This window comes from Mobula birostris, chromosome 5, assembly GCF_030028105.1.
Source record: "Mobula birostris isolate sMobBir1 chromosome 5, sMobBir1.hap1, whole genome shotgun sequence".
NCBI lineage: Eukaryota > Metazoa > Chordata > Chondrichthyes > Myliobatiformes > Myliobatidae > Mobula > Mobula birostris.
In genome coordinates, this window is record NC_092374.1 from 203,551,390 (window position 1) to 203,573,703 (window position 22,314).

The following is a 22,314-nucleotide window of genomic DNA, read 5'->3' on the forward strand; positions in this document are numbered from 1 at the left end:
TCCCCATTTCCATCCCAAAAGGAGCTGCTGGGCAGGTAACTAACATTACACAACTATCACAAACTCCCTCTCCGAGAAAATTTATAACACAAATTATATAATACCGTTAAACAAATGCTATTAGCGCTGGGGAGAGTTATGCAGCGTCCGCAACTGAAGCTGAACATTTATGACACCAACTCAAATTTAACCCTTATAATAACAAAAATATTTAGAACATTCTCTGCAATTAAATTCCAGTGCGGCATACAGCATTGCAAAACTACATATAACAAGCAAGTTCTTCCCCATATTCCAATATGGAAACCGGCACAAATATAAGCTGAATAAACAGTGTCAATATATCTACTCCCTTTTTCGTGCATTATTCCTTTCCAAGAATTGTGCTGCTTCTATCGGGTCGTCATATTCTTTAGGTGCTCTTCCATCTTGGTGATAAATATAGAGCCTAGCCGGATACCGCAGGCTGTGCTTGATTCCTCCATCACGCAGAGTTTGCAGTACATCACGAAAGGCACGACGTTGAGTCATCACCTCTTTAGTATAGTCCGGGAAGATCAAGATTTTATTTCCCGTGTACTCCATAGGTCGTAGTCTGCTGCGGCGCAGGATCAGCTCTTTCACTTGAAAGTGATGGATACGTGCCAAAACGGTGCGCGGTTTCTCGCCGGCAGCCGGCTTAGGATAGAGTGAGTGATGCGCGCGATCGACTTTAACCGGATGCGGGAAATGCTCTTCCCCAAGCAACTTGGGAATCAGTCTGGAAACAAACTCAGTAGGTTTACCATCCGCCTCGCCTTCTTGTATCTCTACAACCTTAACATTATGACTCCGGGAACGAGCCTCTAAGTCATGCACGTTAGCTTCAAGCTGGCTATTTTGTCTCATTAGCTCTGAATACTTAGCTTCAAGCTCTTGCACGCGTGTTTCAAGGTCGCTGGCGGTTAGTTCTTGATTAGCCACACGGGCTTGCAAGTCAGCCTGGGAGGCCACAAGCGCCTCTGTCTAGGTCTCAAAAACATCAAAGCGGTCGCTAATGCCGCGCAGAACTGACTGAGAAATCTCCTGACCTAATTCCTTGCGCATGGCGTAGGTTTTATCCGGCGGCATCTCAGACGCGGAGAAGTGCTTTACCGACCCATTGCTAGCATTAACTTCGATAGTTTTGACAGTTGGCGGTTTTGGCTCTATTTGCCTTCGGCATTGTCAAACTTTTCCAGACACGGTACACTTGGTGCGCGTTTGCCCAGTTACCGAGTAGAAAAACTTTAAAGGAATTGCTCTTGGCTCTCGCGCAGGAGGACTTAAAACTAAAAAAAACAAATACTGGAGCGTATGGAGGCAACTGACAGGGAGTTCGCGGACAGTATGACCCAGCTGACGACGAACATTGAAAAACTGACTAACTCTGTCGCATTAATAAAGCACCTTGTTAAATGTATGAAACGTCTGCATCAGTGTTGTCTTGTATTTCCATACAACGTTACATTAGGCTGTTACACATCTATTGTCAGAGAAGTACTTGCATAAATAGGTAAACCACCTTCACACAAGCAAGGACAGAAAACAGGGCAAAGGGAGTATACTTATTTATTCAGTAAGCTGTGGGTCAAAGTATTTGGTGAGTACATTTCTAACCCTTCTGGCTTCAGTCTCGTTGCCGTCTGTTCTGAAATTGTTAGGTGGTTGTGTTCAAGAAAACAATGAACATCTGTTCCGGCACTTCATGGCAGCATTTTTAAATAGTCTAAAAAGCTCACTTTACAATTTAACTCTCACACCGTTCACACCGACTGCGCGTTATAACATCTTGTCAGTACCAAGCAGAAGCAGAAAAACCATTGTTGTTCTGGTGTTGGCAAGACAGCGTTTTAAAATCTCTCCGTTTACCCCGTACACACTACAAGGGATATTAGGCGTTTTCAGATTTATTCACTCTGGAGACCGTTTCTGAAAATCTCCGTTTTTGGGGGATGAAAACGCCGTTTCAGTGTGGACAGAGGTCAAAACGAAGAGAAAAAGCTTCGTTTTCAAAATTATCCGGCGTAGTGTGGACGTACCCTTAGTTCAGATATACACTGTCGGCCTATGAATGAATAAAACATGGTATAATAGTAATTTTATCGAGGCCTCGGAGAGGAGCACTGACCAAACTCGTCTAATCCATACGCATGCGCACTAGCGCCCCCTTCGCTACTTACTTAATTTAACTTTATATATTTATATACTTCTCACTGTAATTCAGATTTTATTATCGTGTATTGCAATGTTGAGTGCATAACAACAAATTTCACGATATATGCCGGTGATATCAAACCTGATTTCGATTCTGATTCTGATTTTCATCCAATTTATTGCCTCATCTTGAATGCAAAACAATCCAACCTTTTTGACCAACCTGCAATTCGAGACCTTGCAAAAGTTCATGTAGACAACATTCACTGACTTGCCTTCATTAATTTTCTTTGCAAACGTCCTGAAAAAAACCCTATAAGATTGATTAGACATGACTTACCGTGCACAAAACCATGCCAACTGCCCTTAATTAGTCCGACTTCCAAATACTTGCATATCCAGTCCCTTAGAATACCTTCCAGTAACTTTCTCAGTATTGATGTCAAACTCACTGGCCTGTAATTTCCCCATTTATTTTCAGAGCATTCTGAAACAACAGAACAGCATTTGCTATCTCCATAATAGGTCTATGGTGGAAGCGAGCTCATTGCCTCTCCATGCGACGTGAATCACCTGGACAATAAAAATACTTATGTCAGGATGCTGGTTATTGACTACAGCTCCACGTTTCACACCATCATTCCGACAGTTCTGATTAAAAAACACCAGAAGCTGGACCTCGTATCTCTCTCTGTAATTGGATCCTCAACTCCCAAACTAAAAGACCACAATCTGTGTGGAATGGAAACAACGTCTCCACCTCACTAACAATCAACACTGGTGCACCTCAGGGATGTGAGCTTTTCCCTCTGGTCTACTCTCTCTGACAGTGTCTAGGCAGAGCTCAAATGCCATCTATAAATTTGCAGCTAATGCAACCATTCTTGGCAGAATTTCAGACGGTGATGACAGGGCGTACAGGAGTGAGATATGCCAGCTCATTGAGTGGTGATGCAGCAACAACCTCGCACTCAACGTCAGTAAAACCAAAGAACCGACTGTGATCTGCAGAAAGGGTAAGACGAGGGAAGACACACCAGACCTCATTGAGGGATCAGAAGTGGAGACAGTGAGCAATTACAAGTTCCTGTTTGTCAATATCTCTGAGGATCAGCCTGGACCCAATGTATCGATGCAGCTACGAAGAAGGCACTGCAGTGGTTATATTTCATTAGGAGTTTGAGAAGAGTTGGTACGTCACCAAACACACTTGAAAATTTCTGCAGGTGTATTGTGGAGAGCATTCACACTGCCTGCATCACTGCTACGGCACAAGATAGAAATAAGCAGCACAGGGTGATAAACTTAGTCAGCTCCATCACCCAGGTCATGCCTTGTTCTCATTGTTACCATCAGGAAGGAGTTACAGAAACTCAACAACAGCTTCTTCCCCTCAGCCAAACGATTTCTGAATGAACATTGAATCCACGAACACCAGCTCACTACTTTTTATTTCCAGTTTTGCACTAATTACTTAATTTCACTATCTGATATATATCCTTACCAGAATTAGGTTTTTTCTCCATCATTACGTATTCCATTGCTCTGCTGGCGCAAAGTCAACAAATTTCACAGCTTCTGCTGGTTATATTAAACCGCATTCTGATCGACATTCAACATGTCCCACCTCCCTGAGGTTCAGCTTGACTTCCTTCTACCAGTCAGCACCCCCGCCACTTGTCCCTATTCTGCCGGCTCAGTGCTGGTGGACTGCAAGAGCCGGGGAGCTCAGGACCCGCCGCCCGCGGCTGCTGCTGAATCCGCAGTGTTTCCGTTCCGATGACGGATGCGGTGAACGAGTGAAAATTAATGGATCGATCATTCTCAAACTGTGTTTATTTCACTCTCCGCACATTTATATTCACTGACTTACTCCTGACGCCGGTCCCGGGACCCGATCCGTATACAGACCCGGAGCAGAACCGGAGCAGATTCTCAGCCACTGGTTTTCATCCCAAGTCCAAAACAAAGGATAAAGTCTCTCCGTGAATTTATTCCCAGTGAAGGTGTGGAGATGGGACTTGGTCTCCGCGTTGTAAAATGAAACTGTCCCGGACTCGTAACTGAGATAAACTCCAACCCTCCCGGGGATGGGGCCGGCAGGGAGACGGGACTCAGGGGAGTTGAGAACCTTCATCTTGTCTTTAAACCGCTCGATGATCCAGAATCCGGTCTCCGGACTCAGTGTGACCCATCCCTTCCTCTCCACAGACTCTGCGGCGACTCCCAGTCTCCACAACCGATTCCCCGTCACCTCCACCTCCCAGTAATGTCTCCCCGATGTGAATCCCTCCGATCCCAGCACACAAGCCCGGTCTGTGAACCTCTTCCCGGTGTCAGGGAGATTCCTCCGGGTCCCGGTCAGTCTCACACTCTTCCGATCCTCAGACACCTGGAGCCGCGGATTCGCCGTTTCCACATCCAGGGTGACAGAGACTGGGGGGAGAAGCAGAGAATTAGAGAGTCCCCGGGGATCGGGGGGAAACTCGGCCAGCGCGCTCACAGTGAAAGGGTCGCTGGGCCTCAGGCACAGTCGGGTGGCCGACGATAATCGTATACGGGGTTTTATCAACTAGAACGGATGGACAACTAGTATCTTCCCGAGCAACACACATCAAAGTTGCTGGTGAACGCAGCAGGCCAGGCAGCATCTCTAGGAAGAGGTACAGTCGACGTTTCGGGCCGAGACCCTTCGTCAGTCCTAGCCTGCTGCGTTCACCAGCAACTTTGATGTGAGTAGCTTGAATTTCCAGCATCTGCATAATTCCTTGTGTTTGAGTATCTTCCCGAGGTTTTCCCTCTGGGATAAAGAACGGAGTTTTCCCGATCAACATACACAAAATTCTGCAGGAACTTAACGGATCGAGCAGTATGTGTGGAGGGAAGTGGCCGGGCCCCGATTCAAGTCCAGATCTTTCCTCAGGAATGGAAGGAAAGAGGGGAGATGACCAGTGAAAACCGGTGTGGGTAGGCGCTGGGACAACAACTGGATCCAGATGGGGATGGGCTGAGTGAATATTGGAGGAGTTTAAACAGGAGGTCAGAGAGCCTGTCCGGCCCAACACGTTTGTGCCAACCAACTTGCTTTAATGGCATAGTCCCATTTGCTTGGCCTCATACTGGTTTGTGCGAGGTCATTACAACTTAGAACATAGAACCTAGAACATAGAATAGTACAGCACAGTACAGGCCCTTCGGCCCACAATGTTGTGCCGACCCTCAAACCCTGTCTCCCATATAAGCCCCCACCTTAGATTCCTCCATATACCTGTCTAGTAGTCTCTTAAACTTCACTAGTGTATCTGCCTCCACCACTGACTCAGGCAGTGCATTCCACGCACCAACCACTCTCTGAGTAAAAAACCTTCCTCTAATATCCCCCTTGAACTTCCCACCCCGTACCTTAAAGCCAGGTCATAGAAACATAGAAACATAGAAAATAGGTGCAGGAGTGGGCCATTCGGCCCTTTGAGCCTGCACCACCATTCAGTATGATCATGGGTGATCATGAAACTCAGAAACCTGCACCAGCCTTCCCTCCATACCCCCTGATCCCTTTAGCCATAAGGTCCTCTTGTATTGAGCAGTGGTGCCCTGGGGGAGAGGCGCTGGCTATCCACTCTATCTATTCCTCTTATTATCTTGTACACCTCTGTCATGTCTCCTCTCATCCTCCTTCTCTAAAGAGTAAAGCCCTAGCTCCCTTAATCTATGATTATAATGCATACTCTCTAAACCAGGCAGCATCCTGGTAAATCTCCTCTGTTCCCTTTCCAATGCTTCCACATCCTTTCTATAGTGAGGCAACCAGAACTGGACACAGTACTCCAATTGTGGCCTAACCAGAGTTTTATAAAGCTGCATCACTGCATCGCGACACTTAAACTCTATCCCTCAACTTATGAAAGCCAACACCCCATAAGCTTTCATAACTACCCTTTCCACCTGTGAGGCAACTTTCAGGGATCTGTGGACATGTACCCCGAGATCCCTCTGCTCCTCCACACTACCAAGTATCCTGCCATTTACTTTGTACTCTGCCTTGGAGTTTGTCCTTCCAAACTTGCATCCACTTTTGGAGTTTAGAGTTAAATTCTGGTGCTGTCTGGAAGGAGTTTTCTACGTCTCCCCCCTCCCGACCCCCCGTGACTGCATGTGTTTCCCCCAGATGCTCTAGTTTCCTCCAAAGGTGTACCAGTTACTAGGTTAATTGATTATTGTAAATTGTCTTGTGATTAGGCTAATGATAAATACTTGAGTTGCTCTACCCACCTCAACAGCTTCTTCTGGCAACCTCTTCAGTTCCACAGAGAAGGTCCCAGCCTGTCCAGCCTCTCCTTATAAACCAAGCTCTCCAGCCTCCGTAACATCCTTGTAAATCTGTTTACACCCGCTCCAGGTGAGTTACATCCCTCTTATAGCAAGGTGAGCAGAACTGTACACACTGCTCCAAATGTGGCCGGACCAACGTCTTGTACACACGGAACAGGAAGTCCCAGCTGCTGTACTCAGTATTCTGACCAATAAAGGTAAGCACGGTAAACTGTGTCACAGTTTTGAAGGAACTATGTACCTGTGCCACTTGGTCTTTCTGTTGGACAACATTGTACTAGAGAGGTATAATTGCTGTGTAAGTCCCGTCCTGGTTTGTTTTCCCAAAGTACAACACCCCACATTTCCCTGAATTAAACTCCACCCGCCATTCCTTAGCCCACTGGCCCAGTTGATCAAATTTAGATAATCCTCTTCACTGTCCACTATACCACGAATTTTAGTGTCATTCATAAACCTACCAAATATGTCACCTACATTCTCATCCAAATCATTAAAATGAATAACAGACAACTGCGGACCCAGCAGCGACCCCTGCAGGTCACAGGCCTCCAGTTCACTGTGCTTAAGATTCACTTGGACGGTCATTTCAATGGACAAGGCACAGAAGGAGTGTCACCTAATACCAGCCAAATGGATAAGTGTAGATAGGTAATAGATCAGCAGGTGATGGATTCAAAGGCCCATTTCTATACTGTATGAAGATGATTCTGTGACTTTAAATGAACTGAATGAGTGAGACCCCACAGCCCTCTGGTAGTAGTAGTAGTAATAGTCATACTTTATTGATCCCGGGGGAAATTGGTTTTCATTACAGTTGCACCATAAATAATAAATAGTAATAGAATCATAAATAGTTAAATAGTAATATGTAAATTATGCCAGTAAATTATGAAATAAGTCCAGAACCAGCCTATCGGCTCAGGGTGTCTGACCCTCCAAGGGAGGAGTTGTAAAGTTTGATGGCCACAGGCAGGAATGACTTCCTATGACGCTTTGTGCTGCATCTCGGTGGAATGAGTCTCTGGCTGAATGTACTCCTGTGCCCAATCAGTACATTATGTAGTGGATGGGAGACATTGACCAAGACGGCATGCGCTTAGACAGCATCCTCTTTTCAGACACCACCATGAGAGAGTCCAGTTCCATCCCCACAACATCACTGGCCTTACGAATGAGTTTGTTGATTCTGTTGGTGTCTGCTACCCTCAGCCTGCTGCCCCAGCACACAACAGCAAACATGATAGCACTGGCCACCACAGACTCATAGAACATCCTCAGCATCGTCCGGCAGATGTTAAAGGACCTCAGTCTTCTCACGAAATAGAGACGGCTCTGACCCTTCTTGTAGACAGCCTCAGTGTTCTTTGACCAGTCTAGTGCAAAGAATTCCAAAGATACACCATCCTCTCAAGGGTATAACGACCCTGAGGTAGTGACCACTGACCCTCGACTGCTCGACATGGGAAACATCCTCCCTGCATCCTGTCTGCTGAGCCTGGAAAGATATTTGTGTTTCCCTGAGATCTCCTCTCATTCTTCTAAACGGGGAACAGAGAAGATAAACAGTATAGCATAGGAACAGGCCCTCCATTCAGTGTGACAGTGACTGATCAATGTCGGCATCAACTCCTCTTCTATGTCAGATATCCAAAACCTCCATCGCTCGATCACTCAAAAATTTCTCTCCCTCCACCTTAACTCTATCCAATAATCAGGCCTCACACAAACTGCTGGAGGAAGTCAGTGGGTCAAGCAGCACCTGTAGAGGAAAGGGACTGTCGACGTTTCATGTCAAAACGCTACATCAGGACTGAGAGTGGAGAGGGGAGATGGCCGGTATACAGAGGAGAAGGGGAGTGACTGTGGACTGAGGAGTGGTGAAAAATGGTGGGCAGGTTGCCCTAGGTCGGGGAAGGGTGGGGGAGTCTGGTCTCCAGTTGGGAGAGACCGGGAGGTGGATGATAGATGGAGACTGACAGAGGGAAACAAGTGGGAGGAAGATGGAGTGAGGTTGCAGGATTGGGTGATGGAGAGCGTGAGAAAGTGGAAAACAGAAAACCAAAGGCTGCCTTGTTTTATAGACAATAGGTGCAGGAGGAGGCCATTCATCCCTTCAAGCCAGCACCGCCATTCACTGTGATCATGGCTGATCATCCACAATCAGTATCCAGTTCCTGCCTTATCCCCATAACTTTTCATTCCGCTATCTTTACGAGCTCTATCCATCTCTTTCTTGAAAGCATCCAGAGACTTGGCTTCCGCTGCCTTCTGGGGCAGAGCATTCCATATATCCACCACCCTCTGGGTGAAAAGGTTTTTCCTCAACTCCGTTCCAAAGGGCCTGCCCCTTATTCTTAAACTGTGGCCTCTGGTTCTGGACTCATCCATCAGCGTGAACAGGTTTTCTGCCTCCAGCGTGTCCAATCCCCTAATAATCTTATATGTTTCAATAAGATCCCCTCTCAGCCTTCTAAATTCCAGAGTATACAACCCCAGTCACTCCAATCTTTCAACATATGACAGTCCCGCCATCCCGGGAATTACGCTGCACTCCCTCAATAGCAAGAATGCCCTTCCTCAAATTTGGAGACCAAAACTGCACACAGTACTCCAGGTGTGGTCTCACCAGGGCCCTGTGCAGCTGCAGAAGGAGCTGTACAGCTGTAATTTGTAATCTGCTCAGTAATGGAGATGATAATGGGAAACATTCAGGGAGAGATGAATGGCAGATGGAACCAGATCCACATGGGAGAGGGGTGGAAAACCTGTGAGTGAACAGTGTTTTTGGCCAGAAGGAACTACAGGCTACAAATGAGTGAATTTGAATGAATCAAGGACATTGGAAGCAGACAGACCAATTAATTTTGCTCTTGCCATGAGGTGGAAGGAGATCAAGGCTGCCATAAAAATCTGCCCTCCATTTTGAGAACTTAAGTTGCTTTGCTTGATAGGCGTTTTGAAGTAGACTCAATGCTTCAGGTAAACTGCTGGACTAAGTCTCATTCCGAATAAGAAGTTATTTCTGATATTTTCTTTGGCTGGATGTTTGTAACTGCTGGGGTCTGTATCTGTTCTGCACGATTCCTGATGGTTACTGAAGAGAACAAAGAGCCATAAATTACCAATTGTCATTTGCTGGTGAGAGGGCAAAGAATGAATGCTGGTTGGAGTAGAACCAATACAAATGTGTTAAAGGGCAGTCACATGACCCACAGCCAATAACACTGAAATGCAACATTTGAATTGGTAAGGAGTGAATACAAAAGCAGACGATTCGAGTGTGCGGGCTACATTGACTCTCTGAGAGCCACCATCGTGGATTTGAAATGCCCCACCGATGTTGAGATTCAAAACGGGACTATGAGGAACACAGGGCCAGCAGAGACTCTTTTTTTACTGGGATTACCTTTTCTATTCTGTGACTGTTCATGGAGGATCTGGAAAACTCAGCGGGTGAGCACACAGGTAATTGGTTGTGTACATTCACATGTGCTTTCGTGGAGGCAATAAAGATACTTGTTGCGAATTACAGATTCTTTCTGTGCCTCTCTGATCATTATTACTAAGGGGAAGATCCATGTAGCATTATGTATAGATGGAAATACAAGGTGGAGGGGATGAAGATGGGTGACGAGGATCTCTTTGTTCTCTTGCCTTACAGTCCCTCATTAGAACACGGGATGAATTTGCAGAGACACTGGCAGACATATTTGCTTGACAATTCACCACAGGTGAGCTGCTGGAAGACTGGAGGGTGGCTCAGGTGGTGCCTTTGGTTAGGGGGGGATCGGATGAGCAAGCTGGGGAACTCCAGGCTGCTGAGCCGAATATCAGTAGTGATAAAGTTTCTGAAAGACAGGATTGACAGCACTTGGAAAAGCCAAGACAGTCAGCATGGCATTGTGCATGAAAAAAATCATGGCTCACAAATCTGATTAAGTATAGCAGAAAACTCGATCAAAATTTTCACTCTAAAGACAGTACTGTGGTAATTTTTTGTTGAGGAAATGTGAGATTGAAGAGGAGGAATCTAGGCCTATGGACAATTTTGATAAGCTGAAGGATGAGGAACTACAATCTTCTGAGTCATTTCACTGCACTAATGCGACAGGGACACAAAATGTTTTGAACAGCTTGTCAAGCCTCATATCACAGCCAGCCTCCCCTCATCGCTGGATCCTCTACAGTCTGCTTATCGTCCAAATCGCTCTACGGAGAATGCAATATCCACCACACTGCACACAGTTCTCTCTCACTTGGGTAACAAAGACACTTATGCCAGAATCCTGTACATTGATTTCAGTTCAGCGTTCAATACCATCATCCCGCAGAGACTAGTGGAGAAACTGTCGCTGCTTGGCCTTAGTACTGCCATGTGTCGCTGGATTCTGGATTTCTTGACAGAGAGACCACAGTCAGTCTGTGTTGGCAGGAACATCTCTGACTCCATCACACTGAGCACTGGATCCCCACAAGGCTGTGTGCTTAGCCCATTGCTGTTTACACTGCTAACACATGACTGTGCAGCCAGATTCAAGGAGAACCTGATCATTAAATTTGCTGATGATACCACAGTGGTGGGGCTCATCAGCAAAAATGATAAAACTATGTACAGGGAGGAGGTCAAACACCTAGAGAGCTGGTGCAAGGATAACAACTTGATGCTTAATGTCACCAAAACCAAGGAGATGATTGTCGATTTCAGACGGTCTCAGCCTGAGCACACACCCCTCAGCATCAGCGGCTCCACAATGGAGAGAGTGGAAAACATCAAGTTCCTTGGGGTGCAGATCTCGGACAATCTCACCCAGTCCAGGAACACCACTGGGATTGTGAAACGGGCCCAGCAGAGATTGCAGTTTTTGAGGAAGCTTAAACAAGCATCACTCCCCACTAACATCTTAACTACATTCTACAGAGGCGTGGTTGAGAGTGTGCTGACCTTTTGCATCACAACCTGGTACTCCAGCTGCAGTGCTGTCGACAAAAAAGCCTTGCAGAGGGTGGTTAGGGGAGCAGAGAAGGTTATTGGGGTCTCCCTACCTTCTGTCCAAGACCTCTTTCAGAGTCGATGCCTCCAGAAGACACAGTACATCATTAAAGACCCCTCACACCCTCTCCATGAACTGTTTGTTCTTCTGCCATCAGGCAAACGTTACAGGAGCATCAAAACTAAAACCACAAGGCTACTAAACAGCTTCCTCCCACAGGCAGTCAGACTGCTAAATAGCTGCTCCACCTGACTCTGCTTTGGACACTTTTAACTTGCACTGGACACTTATAGATTTTAACTGACATGTGGCTGTTGTGTTTTACTATTTATTATTATGTTTATTATTTAGTGTTGCATTTGTTATGTTATGATTACACAGCCCCTGAGAAACGCTGTCTCATTCTGCCCTGCAGAGCTGATGTACGGTTAGAATGACAATAAAGTTCTTTGAATGTTTGAATCTTTGAAAAGGTCTGTCTTTGCAATGAAAGCTACTTATCAATTGGTTTTACATGGACTGGTGACACATGGAACCTAATCTGCGGCAAACAACATACAACTGTAGCAATGGCTCAAGCATCATTGAAAAGGCACTTAACTACAAATCAGTCATATGACATGTAAAGATGTTGATTATTTTAAACGGCTACTGGAATATCAAAAGAAACAGAGTAAAGCGTTTGTTAATATAGTCACAGTTAGAGAAAGGGTTCAGGACACAAATTATTTCTTAGCAGAACTTACTACCCAGAAAAGAAAAAGTCACATAGTTGCTGAAAACCTAATAATGCCAGCATGTAAAACTATTGTGGGTAAAATGCTAGGACAAGATATAGTACAAGAAATTGAAAATGTTTCACTCTCAGTTGACGTATTGATGACATGTCACAAGAAACTGAAAAGGTTTTGTGTGATAAACTGAAAAACAACATCTTCTCTATCCAGGTTGATAAGTCTACAGATTTCACCAATAAATGTCATGCTGTAGCATTTGTAAGGTTTGTAAATAATGGTGATATTCAAGAATATGTTTTCTATTGCAAAGAGCTGCCTGAAACAAGCAGAGCCCTAGAAATATCTACATGTTTTGTTTCATAACTGAAAGCAAGAGTCTGTCTTGGAGGAGCTGTGTAGACATCTGCGCTGATGGTGACCATCAATGGTTGGCTCCATGAGAAGTTTCGTTTCTCCTGTTAAAGAAAATCCTGACGTAGTCACAACACACTGCAAAGACAGAAACACCATCTGAAACCCGGTGACCAATCTTGATTCCAAGTTGAGACACATACATCCCAAATCCTGCCCTACTGCTCTCTGGGTCCACTGAGCCATCAGTAAAAATCTTCAGATAAGATCTCCATTTATTATTTAAATATTCATTTACGATCGATACTGGGAAATTGCTTCCTTGACGCTGAAAAAGGAGGAATAGGTCTACTTCTGGTTCCGGCAAAAGCCAAAAAGGAACGGGTGGCAAGTAAATTTGGTCAGCTATGTCTTCCTCTGTCAGTTTCAATTGCACAGCCCAGTTATTAACCAAATCTAAAAATGGATATCTTTTAATGTTACTTTGGCGCTCCGACTTCCCCTGCGAAAGACACTTTGGTGGACAGCTGTGATTGAATCCATTTAGTTTTGCCTAAGACTGCAGGCCTAACTGAATTCATCTTAAACTTCTCCCACCTCCACACATAATACCAGGAGCAATGTTGTTCTAAAAGCTCCACAACAGAGTCCAAGTGCTTTGGACTGCACAGTGTCTAGTTTTCCAAGCACTGCCGTAGCAGCGGAACCATAAGCAATACAACCATAATCAATAACTGATCTATTCATAGATAGACATATTAAGTATATAGTTTCCCGCCCTGCTCCCCAGTCACACCCAGCAATACTTCTCATAACATTTAAAACTTTCTCACACTTTTCAATTGTTTTATCTATATGAACTCTCCAAGTAAGTCTTTCATCGAACCAGACACCTAAAAACTTGAGTACCTTGACTTTTTTTTACACACCATCATATAGACACAATTCACAATCAAGAATCTTTCTTCTAAAGCCAAAAAACATATATTTGGACTTAGAAGCAGAAATCATGAAGTCCCATCTATTTGACCAGTTTTCAACTGATCTTAAAGCCTTTTGTACCTGCTTTAATATATACTTGACGTTTCTTCCTCTTTTCCAGACTGCACCATCGTCTGCAAACAACAACTTGCCAAATCCTGTCCCTACCTGATCAAGGATATCATTTATCATGATATTAAAAAGAACTGGACTAATGACACTTCCTTGAGGGGTACCATTACCTATTTTAACTGACTTGGAGCTTGCTCCGTCTATTCTTTCTTGAATTGTCCTTTCCTTAAGAAAATCTTTGATTCAATTAAACATTCTACCTCTAATTCCCGCATCATAGAGTTTAATTAATAAACCATCCTACCATAGTGAGTCATATGCTCTTTCAATATCTAGAAATACACTTACCATTACATCTCTATTTTGAAACGCTTTTTAATATCATGATCTAAAAGGGCAACAGATTCCATTGTTGATCTTTCATTTCTAATACCATTTTGATAGGCAGCAAAATGTCCCCTATTTCCTAAAAAAAAACTAAACAAGTCCGTTGGTGACCATTAATTCCATACTTTTACAAAGCACTGATGTTAAAGCTATAGACCGATACGAGTTAGGACTCGACGCGTCCTTACCTGGTTTTAAAACTGGAACTACCACAACATGCTTCCATTCTACTGGTAATTTTCCTTCCTTCCACACTGAATTAAACAAAGCTAGCATTTCTATTAATACAGAGTCATTTCAATGCTTGAGCAATTCATAACACAGTCCATCCCTACCAGGAGAAGTGTTTGAACCTGATCGGACAACTTCCTGCAATTCCTGAAGGGAGAAAAACAAATTTATGGAACTATTATCATCCAAACTCTTGTCCAATTTCCAACTTTCCTTTAACATAATTTCCTTTCTCAAATCACCTAACTCTCCAGAACTGTGTAATGCTTGGAACACCTCTACAAACATATCAGCTTATTGATTACAGCTTCAATATCTGCTTCCAGTAAAGCTGGGATAGATGGTTTTCTATATATCCTTGACATTCTGTGAATGATCATCCATAACTGCTTTATATGTGTCTCGGGGCCCAGGGCTCCACAGCATCTTCTCCAACTATCCCTCTTTGCATTTTAATTCCTCTCCTTGCTACTGCTTTCCTTTTTATACTCCATAACATTATCTAACACTGGGTACTTTCTTAATTTCCTGTAAGCTCTATTTCTGTTTCTTACTGCTATATCACGATTTTTATTCCATCACGGAACCAATGCTCGAGCCTTAGGAACATTCCGTAGTGGAATAGTCAACTGAGCAACTTTATGAATTATAGAACAGAGGGATTTTTCCAATCATCTATGGAATCCTCGATATCAATCTCTTCGATGATATCCACAACTTTCTCAGGGACCCAACGGGCAAAAGAATAATTATACGTCGCAGCACTCTCTTCAACTTCTGCGATCAAATTTCTACCAAATCTACATAATATACGATAGTGATCACTTCCTAGTGTGTATCTGTCTATAACATCCCATTCCCCAACCCTGGCTAAGTTTGAGGAAGTGATTGATAAGTCTAAGTGACTACAAGTATTCTTTACAATATTTAATCTTGTAGGCCTTCCGTCGTTTAGAAATAGCATGTTGTATTTATCTAGAAACTCCTCTACTACCGCTCCATTGCTGTCTCCACTACTAGCCCAGATAAGATTATGGGCATTGAAATCTCCAACCCAGGTTACTGGGGATCTTACCTTATTCATAATTTCATCAAAATCTGATAACATCGTCATAATACGTGGATTATAAAAGTTAATCAAAGCTGTTTGACCACAAGAGCTCCAATCCTCCACAGCCACAATTCCAAGTTTAGATTTAAAATCAAGTCTTCTAAACTGGAGTCCTGTTCTTGTGAAAGTTGCACACCCTCCAGCAGATTTACCCATTCCGTCAGCTCTCAAACTATCATATCCAGGGATCACAAAATCCAAATGAGGCTTTAACCATGTCTCCTGTTTACAGATCAGATCAGGCTTATCTTTAAAAGTTCCAACAAATCTTATTAATTCTTGACCATTTGCAATTAAACTTCTTGCATTCCATTGTCATATTAAAAACACCCAGATACCTATTATCGGCCTCTTCATCCACATAAAGCTCCTCCATACTCTCTAACCCTGACAACTGGGAAGTATTCAGTGATTATTTGTCTGTTGTATACTCATGTAATGTTTCCGGTAAAGCCTGTTTCATATCAAGCAATCTGTCTGCAGCTCCAACAAATACTTTAATCATATCCGACCTCTTGGTTGTAGTTTTAGCCCCGACCAATACATCAACAACAAACACCAAAAAAGACTCTTTAGTCGTAAACAACATGTCTGAAGGAACCATAGTTGGAGCACGCGGAATGCGCTGACCCCCCATCCTTCCAATCTTTTCCTTACTTATCCTTTGCTCTTTATCAACTTTCTTTACTGCCTCAGCATATGACATTTTTTGTTGGTTACTGACAACCTGAATCTGCTTTGCCGTGATAAAATACTTACATCCTGTGAACGCCGCTACATGGTCACACAGTCACAGATACTTAAGCAGGCATTTTATTTCCCTCGTTAATACTTTGCTCTCAACTCAATTCGAGGAGACTTCTGGAGGAGAAGATGCATTTCCCGATACGGCCAGCAGATGGGGGAATTGCTCCAGTTATTCGCTCTCAAACTCTGCTTTCATCCAGTCGGGACCGATTCTGCCAACAGATGTCAAGTGCACACCCGCTGCTCCCCACTGTCCAGCAGCGGTTGTGGGGAATTACTCTGACCCACACTTTCTGACTCCCTACCCGAGGGAACATCACAGACTGAGAAAATCACAAGGTACAGAAGACTGGGAACACGGTGATTCAGCAGCTGTCGATGAATCATTCAACAACAACTGACACAGACATGATAGACAGTCGGAGTCTCTTTATCCTCAGCGTGGAAATGTCAAATACAACAGGGACTAAATATAAGCTGAGAGGAGAAGGTTTAAAGGAGATTGATGAGATAAGTTTGTTTTACACAGAGAACGGTCGGTGCCTGGAACGTGCTGTCAGGGGAGGAGGTGGAAACAGATACAACAACAACATTTCAGTGGCATTTAGACAGACACATGAACAGACAGGGAATGGAAGGTTGTGGACCATGTACAGGAAGATGGGATGAGATTGAACTGGCACAATGTTCAGCACAGACTTGTGAGCCGAATGGCCTGTTCCTGTGTTGTATTGTTCAATGTTCTATGTTCAGCAGTTGTGGACAAAGCAGTCAACAACAACAATTGGTATTTAGGTACAGTCGCTGAGTAAATGCAGTAAAGTGTCCCGGGCGCTTACACAGACGTGTTTCTCACTGGATACAAAAACAATGAATACAACAGACTCTGCATACTGTTACATGCATTGGAGACAGTGGAGTGAATACAGTCAACACGGGGTACAGAGGATGCTCTACACAGAGTGCATTGGTTACCGCTCCCCCGTGTAACCCAGCAGGCAGAAGAACAAAACAATTAATAGACACAACGATCGCTTTGTGTTTTAAGAAAATGAGAAACAGGAGCAGGAATGGCCATTCGGCCCCTTGCTCCTGCTCTGCCCTTCACTCAGAACACGGCTGATCATTGAACTCAGTGCCAATTTCCTGCACCATTCCATCATCACTGTTCCCCTTAAATACAGAAAGCTTTTGTAAATACTCACCGCACACAGGTAGAGGAATTTTTCCCTCATCTCAGTCCTGCTAAGGCGACCTCTGATTGTGAGTCTGTGACCCCTGGTTCCACACCCCATCCAGGGGAAACATCATTCCTGCCTCTACCCTGTCAATACCCAGTGAGACTGTGTCTGTGCCAGTGAGACCACCTCTTATTCTTCTAATTATGAGACAGTCTCAGTCAGTCTAATCTCCCTGAGGACACTACGTGAAGGGTAAAGCTTTAAAGTAAGTGGGTCAAAGTTGAACCGGGATGTTCAAGGAATGTTTTTGGACACAATGAGTGGTATCTTCCTGGAATGCACGGCTGGGATGGGGAGTGGTGGAAGCAGATATGATTGTGATGTTTAACAGACATTTAAACAGGGAAATGAACAGACAGGGAATGGAGGAAATGGATGATTTGCAGGCAAACGTGGTGACATCATGGTCAGCATAGACAGCGTGGGCAGAATGGCCTGTTCCTGTGCTGTACTGTTCTGTGTTCAGTGTTTGAAATATCACAAACAGGGACACAGCAATTTTTTCCCTGGATTCCCACCATGACAGAGAATGCACTGGGTCAGACCCTGGGATTTATTCAGCTTTATGTGTTTGAGCTGGCCAGCCTCCTTTGTAATGTCGGTATGTTTCAGGACATACGTATTCTCCTCTCTGAATTCCCCAGCTTACATCAACTTCTCCATAGTAAATACAGATGAGAAGTATTTATTTCAGACCTCACCCATCTGCTGTGTCTCCACACATAGATGACCACACTGTTCCTTCACGGGACATGATACCTCACTCTTTACCCTCTCTGATTCAGAGGCTCGTAGAATCATTTGTAGAATCTCCTTCATCTTATCTGCTAAAGCTAACTCACACTCCCTTTTGGCCTCCTGATATTTTTCCCTTCTCAGTGTTTTTCTGCATCCCTTCTGCTCCTTGAGGGATTCATCTGACCCCAGGTGCTTTAATCTGATACACAACTCCATCTTGACCAGAGCCTCAATGACCCTCGTCAGCCAGGGTTCCCTCATCCCTCCAGTCTCGCCATTCACTCTGAAGACAGGCTGATCCTGAACCTTTACAAACTCAGTTTTAGAGCCGTTCACTTGCCAGATGTCTGTTTATTTGGGACCACCTTCCTGTTCTACACCTCTATTCATTCCCCGACCCCTTCTATCCTCCCTCAGTTCAGTCTGTTCATTGCTCTGAACATCAGGAATAGCAGCAAGAGGAGGCTGTTCAGCCCCTCACACCTGCTATCCCATTGAATAAGATCAAAACCACCTCACTGTGCTACAGATGCAAAGGACGTGACAGAGGTGGAGGTCAGAGAGGAGGGGGAGTTGTGATGTTGATTAGGGAGAACATCACCACAGCACTTAGAGAGATCCTTGTGGGGAACGGCCAGTGAGAGTATATTGGTAGGAGTTAGAAATATGGAGATGGTTACTTTGCTGGGATTGTACTATAGGATGCCAAATGTCAGTGAGAATCAGAAGAGCCCATGTGTAGGGAGAATGCTGTTGGAATATCAGGGTTGTAATGGTCAGAGACTAGTGACTGGGACAGACAAAGTGCTGATCGATTGGACAGGGTAGACTTTGTGAAGTGTGGTCTGGAATGGTTTCACAAGCAACCTGTAGATACACGACTAGAGAGGGCTCTTGGCCTGAAACGTCAACTGTACATTTTTTGATAGCTGCTGCCTGGCCTGCTGAGCTCCGTCAGCATTTTGTGTGTTAACTGGATAAAACATTTGCTTGTGGTAGGAGGCAGAGGGTGGTGGTGGAGGATTGCTTTGCAGATGGTTCAAAGGTTCAAAGTTACGTTTAATATCAGAGAAATTATACAATACACATCCTGAAAAGCTTTCCCTTTGTAACCATCCAGGAAAACAGAGGAGTGCCCCAAGAATGAACGAGTTCAATATTAGAACCCCAAAATCCCCCAACTCCCTCCCTCCCTCGCGTAAGCGGCAGTGAGCAACAATCCCCCCTCCCCCCACCGGCAAAAAAACGCACCTGCAGTTAAGCGTGATCAAGGCAATAGCAAACACACAGACCTGCAGTGACCCACAAAGACTATATTGTTCAGCCGGTAGTTCAACATTCTGCAGGTTCTCTCTCTCCCTAATAAGGAAGAAAGAGAAGACGACATTTTCCAGCAAGCGGGAGAGACACAACGTGGAGGCCTGTGATAAGTGGTGTGCTATGGGAATCGATGCTGGGTCCCTATTATTTGTCATTTATATTAATGATTTGCATGAGAGGTTGGTGCCATGGTGAGTAATTTTGTGGATGTGAGGTGAGAGCAGAAAACTATTTAAGAAGAGCTGTAAGGAAACATTTTCCACAGAGAAAATGAAAAAAGCTGCAAGTGGAGGTGGATTTGAATAGAAGTCTTGCTGTAATCGTGTTCATCTAATTATCAAATAATCAATCACATAAACTTATTTCTTTTATGTTCTGATGTACAGAGAACGAATGATCTGGATGAGAATGTGGGTGAGCTGATCAGTAAACTTGCAGATGACACCAACATTAGAGGTGTGTTGGGCAGTGAAGATGGTAACAACAGAATGTAGAATTACGTTTAGATCAACTGGGAAAGTGGACAAGGAACGACAGAAGGAATTCAACTCAGACAAGTTTGGGAAGTTAAGCCAGTGAATGGCAGGGCCCTGGGGAGAGTTGAAGAACACAGATACTGATGGAAACAAGTATTTTATTGCCAGAGTGAAGATGCACAGTGCTGCTAGAAAGTTTGTAAACCGTGCAGAATTGTCTCTATTACTGCATACATGTGACCTAAAATGTGATCATTTTTTCCTGCAAGTCCTAAAATTAGATAAAGAGAACCCAATTAAATAAATAACACAAAAACATGATACTGGTTCATTTATTTATTTAGAAAAAAATTCCAACATTACATGCATTTGTTGGAAAAAGTATGTGAACCTCTGGGCTAATGCCTTCTACAAAAGCCATTTGGAGTCAGTTGTTCCATTCAATGAGATGAGATGAGCTGTGGGTTGTAGAGGTGCCCTGCCCTATAAAAAAGACACACAAAGTCAGGTTACTGACAGGCCCTGCTCTTCCCAAGAGATATCTGTTTATGTACACCATGCCTCAATCAAACCAGCTCTGAGATGGCCTCAGAAGAAGGAATATAGAGATGCACGGAGCTGGGAAAGGCTACAAAAGCATTTCTGAAGACCTGAGTGTTCATCAGTCCACAGTAAGAGAAATTGTCTAGAGATGGAGGAAACTCAGTACGGTATTGGCAAAAGACCTGCAGAAATCTCTGGAACTTGCTAAAGACTCTATTCATGTGTCCACTATAAGAGAAACACTGTTCATGGAAGGACACCACAGAGGAAACTCCACAGAAAAAGAAGTTGCTGCATGTCTCAAGTCTGCCAAAGACCCCCTGGATGTTCTACAATGCTTCTGGGACAATGCTCTGTGTACAGATGAGGCAAAACATAGAATCATAGAAAACCTACAGCACAATACAGGCCCTTCGGCCCACAGAGTTGTGCGGCACATGTCCCTACCTTAGAAATTACTAGGCTTACCCATAGTCCTCTATCTTACTAAGCTCCATGTACCTATCTCTAAAAAGACCCGAGCGTATCCGCCTCCACCATCGTTGCCGGCAGCCCATTCCAGGCACTCACCACTCTCTGAGTAAAAAACTTACCACTTTTTGGGAGAAAAGCACATTGCTACGTTTGGAGGGAAAAGGATACTGCACAGCAACACCAAAACCTCATACCAACAGTGAAGCGTGGTGGGAGGAGCATCATGGTTTGGGGCTGCTTTGATGACTCAGCTTGCAATCATTAAGGGAACAATGAATTCAAGACATTTTACACGAGAATGTCAGGGTCGCAGTCTGTCACCTGAAGCTTAATAGAAGTTGGATAATGCAAGAATTCAATCATCCAAAAGAGAAGACTAAATCAACAACAGAATGGTTTAACAAGAAAGATAATGTTTGGAATGGCCGAGTCGAAGTCCTGGCCTTAATCCAAGAGAAATGTTGTGGAAAGACTTGAAGCAAGCAGTTTATGCAAGGAAGCTCACAAACATCCCAGAGTTGAGCAGTTTTGCAAGGAGGAATGGCCTAAAATTCCTTCAAGCTGATGTGCAGGACTGATCAACAATTAGCAGAAATGTCTGATTGAAGTTATTACTGTTCAAGGGGGTCACGCCAGTTACTGAAAGCAAAGGTTTGCATACCTTTTCCAACAAATACATGTAATATTGGATCATTTCTCTCAATAAATAAATGAACAAGTATAATTTTTTGTGTTATTTATTTAATTGGGTTCTCTTTATGTCGTTTTAGGACTTTGTGAAGATCTGCTCACACTTTAGCCCATACTTAAGCATAAATATAGACAATTCTACAGGGTTCACAGACTTGCTAGCACCACTGTAGGTAGGCAAGGTGGTGAAGAAGGAGCTTGATACCCTTGTCTTCATCAGTCAGGGTATTAAGTGCAAGAGTTGTCATGACATGGTACAACTGTACAGAGATTGGTGAAAATGCTCAGAGTATTGTACAGAATTCTGGTTACCTGGTGATAGCAAGGGTAACATGAAGCTGGAAATGGTGCAGAAATATTTCAGTCTGGTGTTGTCAGAACTACTCCTGAAGTGATAAGGAGAAACTGGATCAGCCTGGACTGTTTTCCCTGGAGTGAATGAGGCTGAGAGCAGAGCTTATTGAGGTTTACAAAATACACAGATAAGGTGGATGGTTACAATCCTTTTCCAAGGGTCACGGAGTCTAAACCCCGTGGACAGAGGTTTTAGGTGAGGGGAAAGTGTGGTGAGTTTGTGGAATGAGCTGGCAGAGGGAAGGGTGGAGGTCGGTCTAATTAAAACATTTTAAAGACACCAAATTACAACATTGATAAGTGCTTGATAGGAAATATTTAGAGGAATGATGGAAAAATGTCGGTAAATGGGATGTGTTC

At 44.0% G+C, this 22,314-nt stretch overlaps 1 pseudogene; it reads right to left on the reverse strand.

Moving 5' to 3' along the window:
- Nucleotides 1-3,647: 3,647 nt before the first annotated feature.
- LOC140197450 (zinc-binding protein A33-like) overlaps nucleotides 3,648-22,314 on the reverse strand; it is a 55,640-nt pseudogene continuing 36,973 nt past the window's right edge.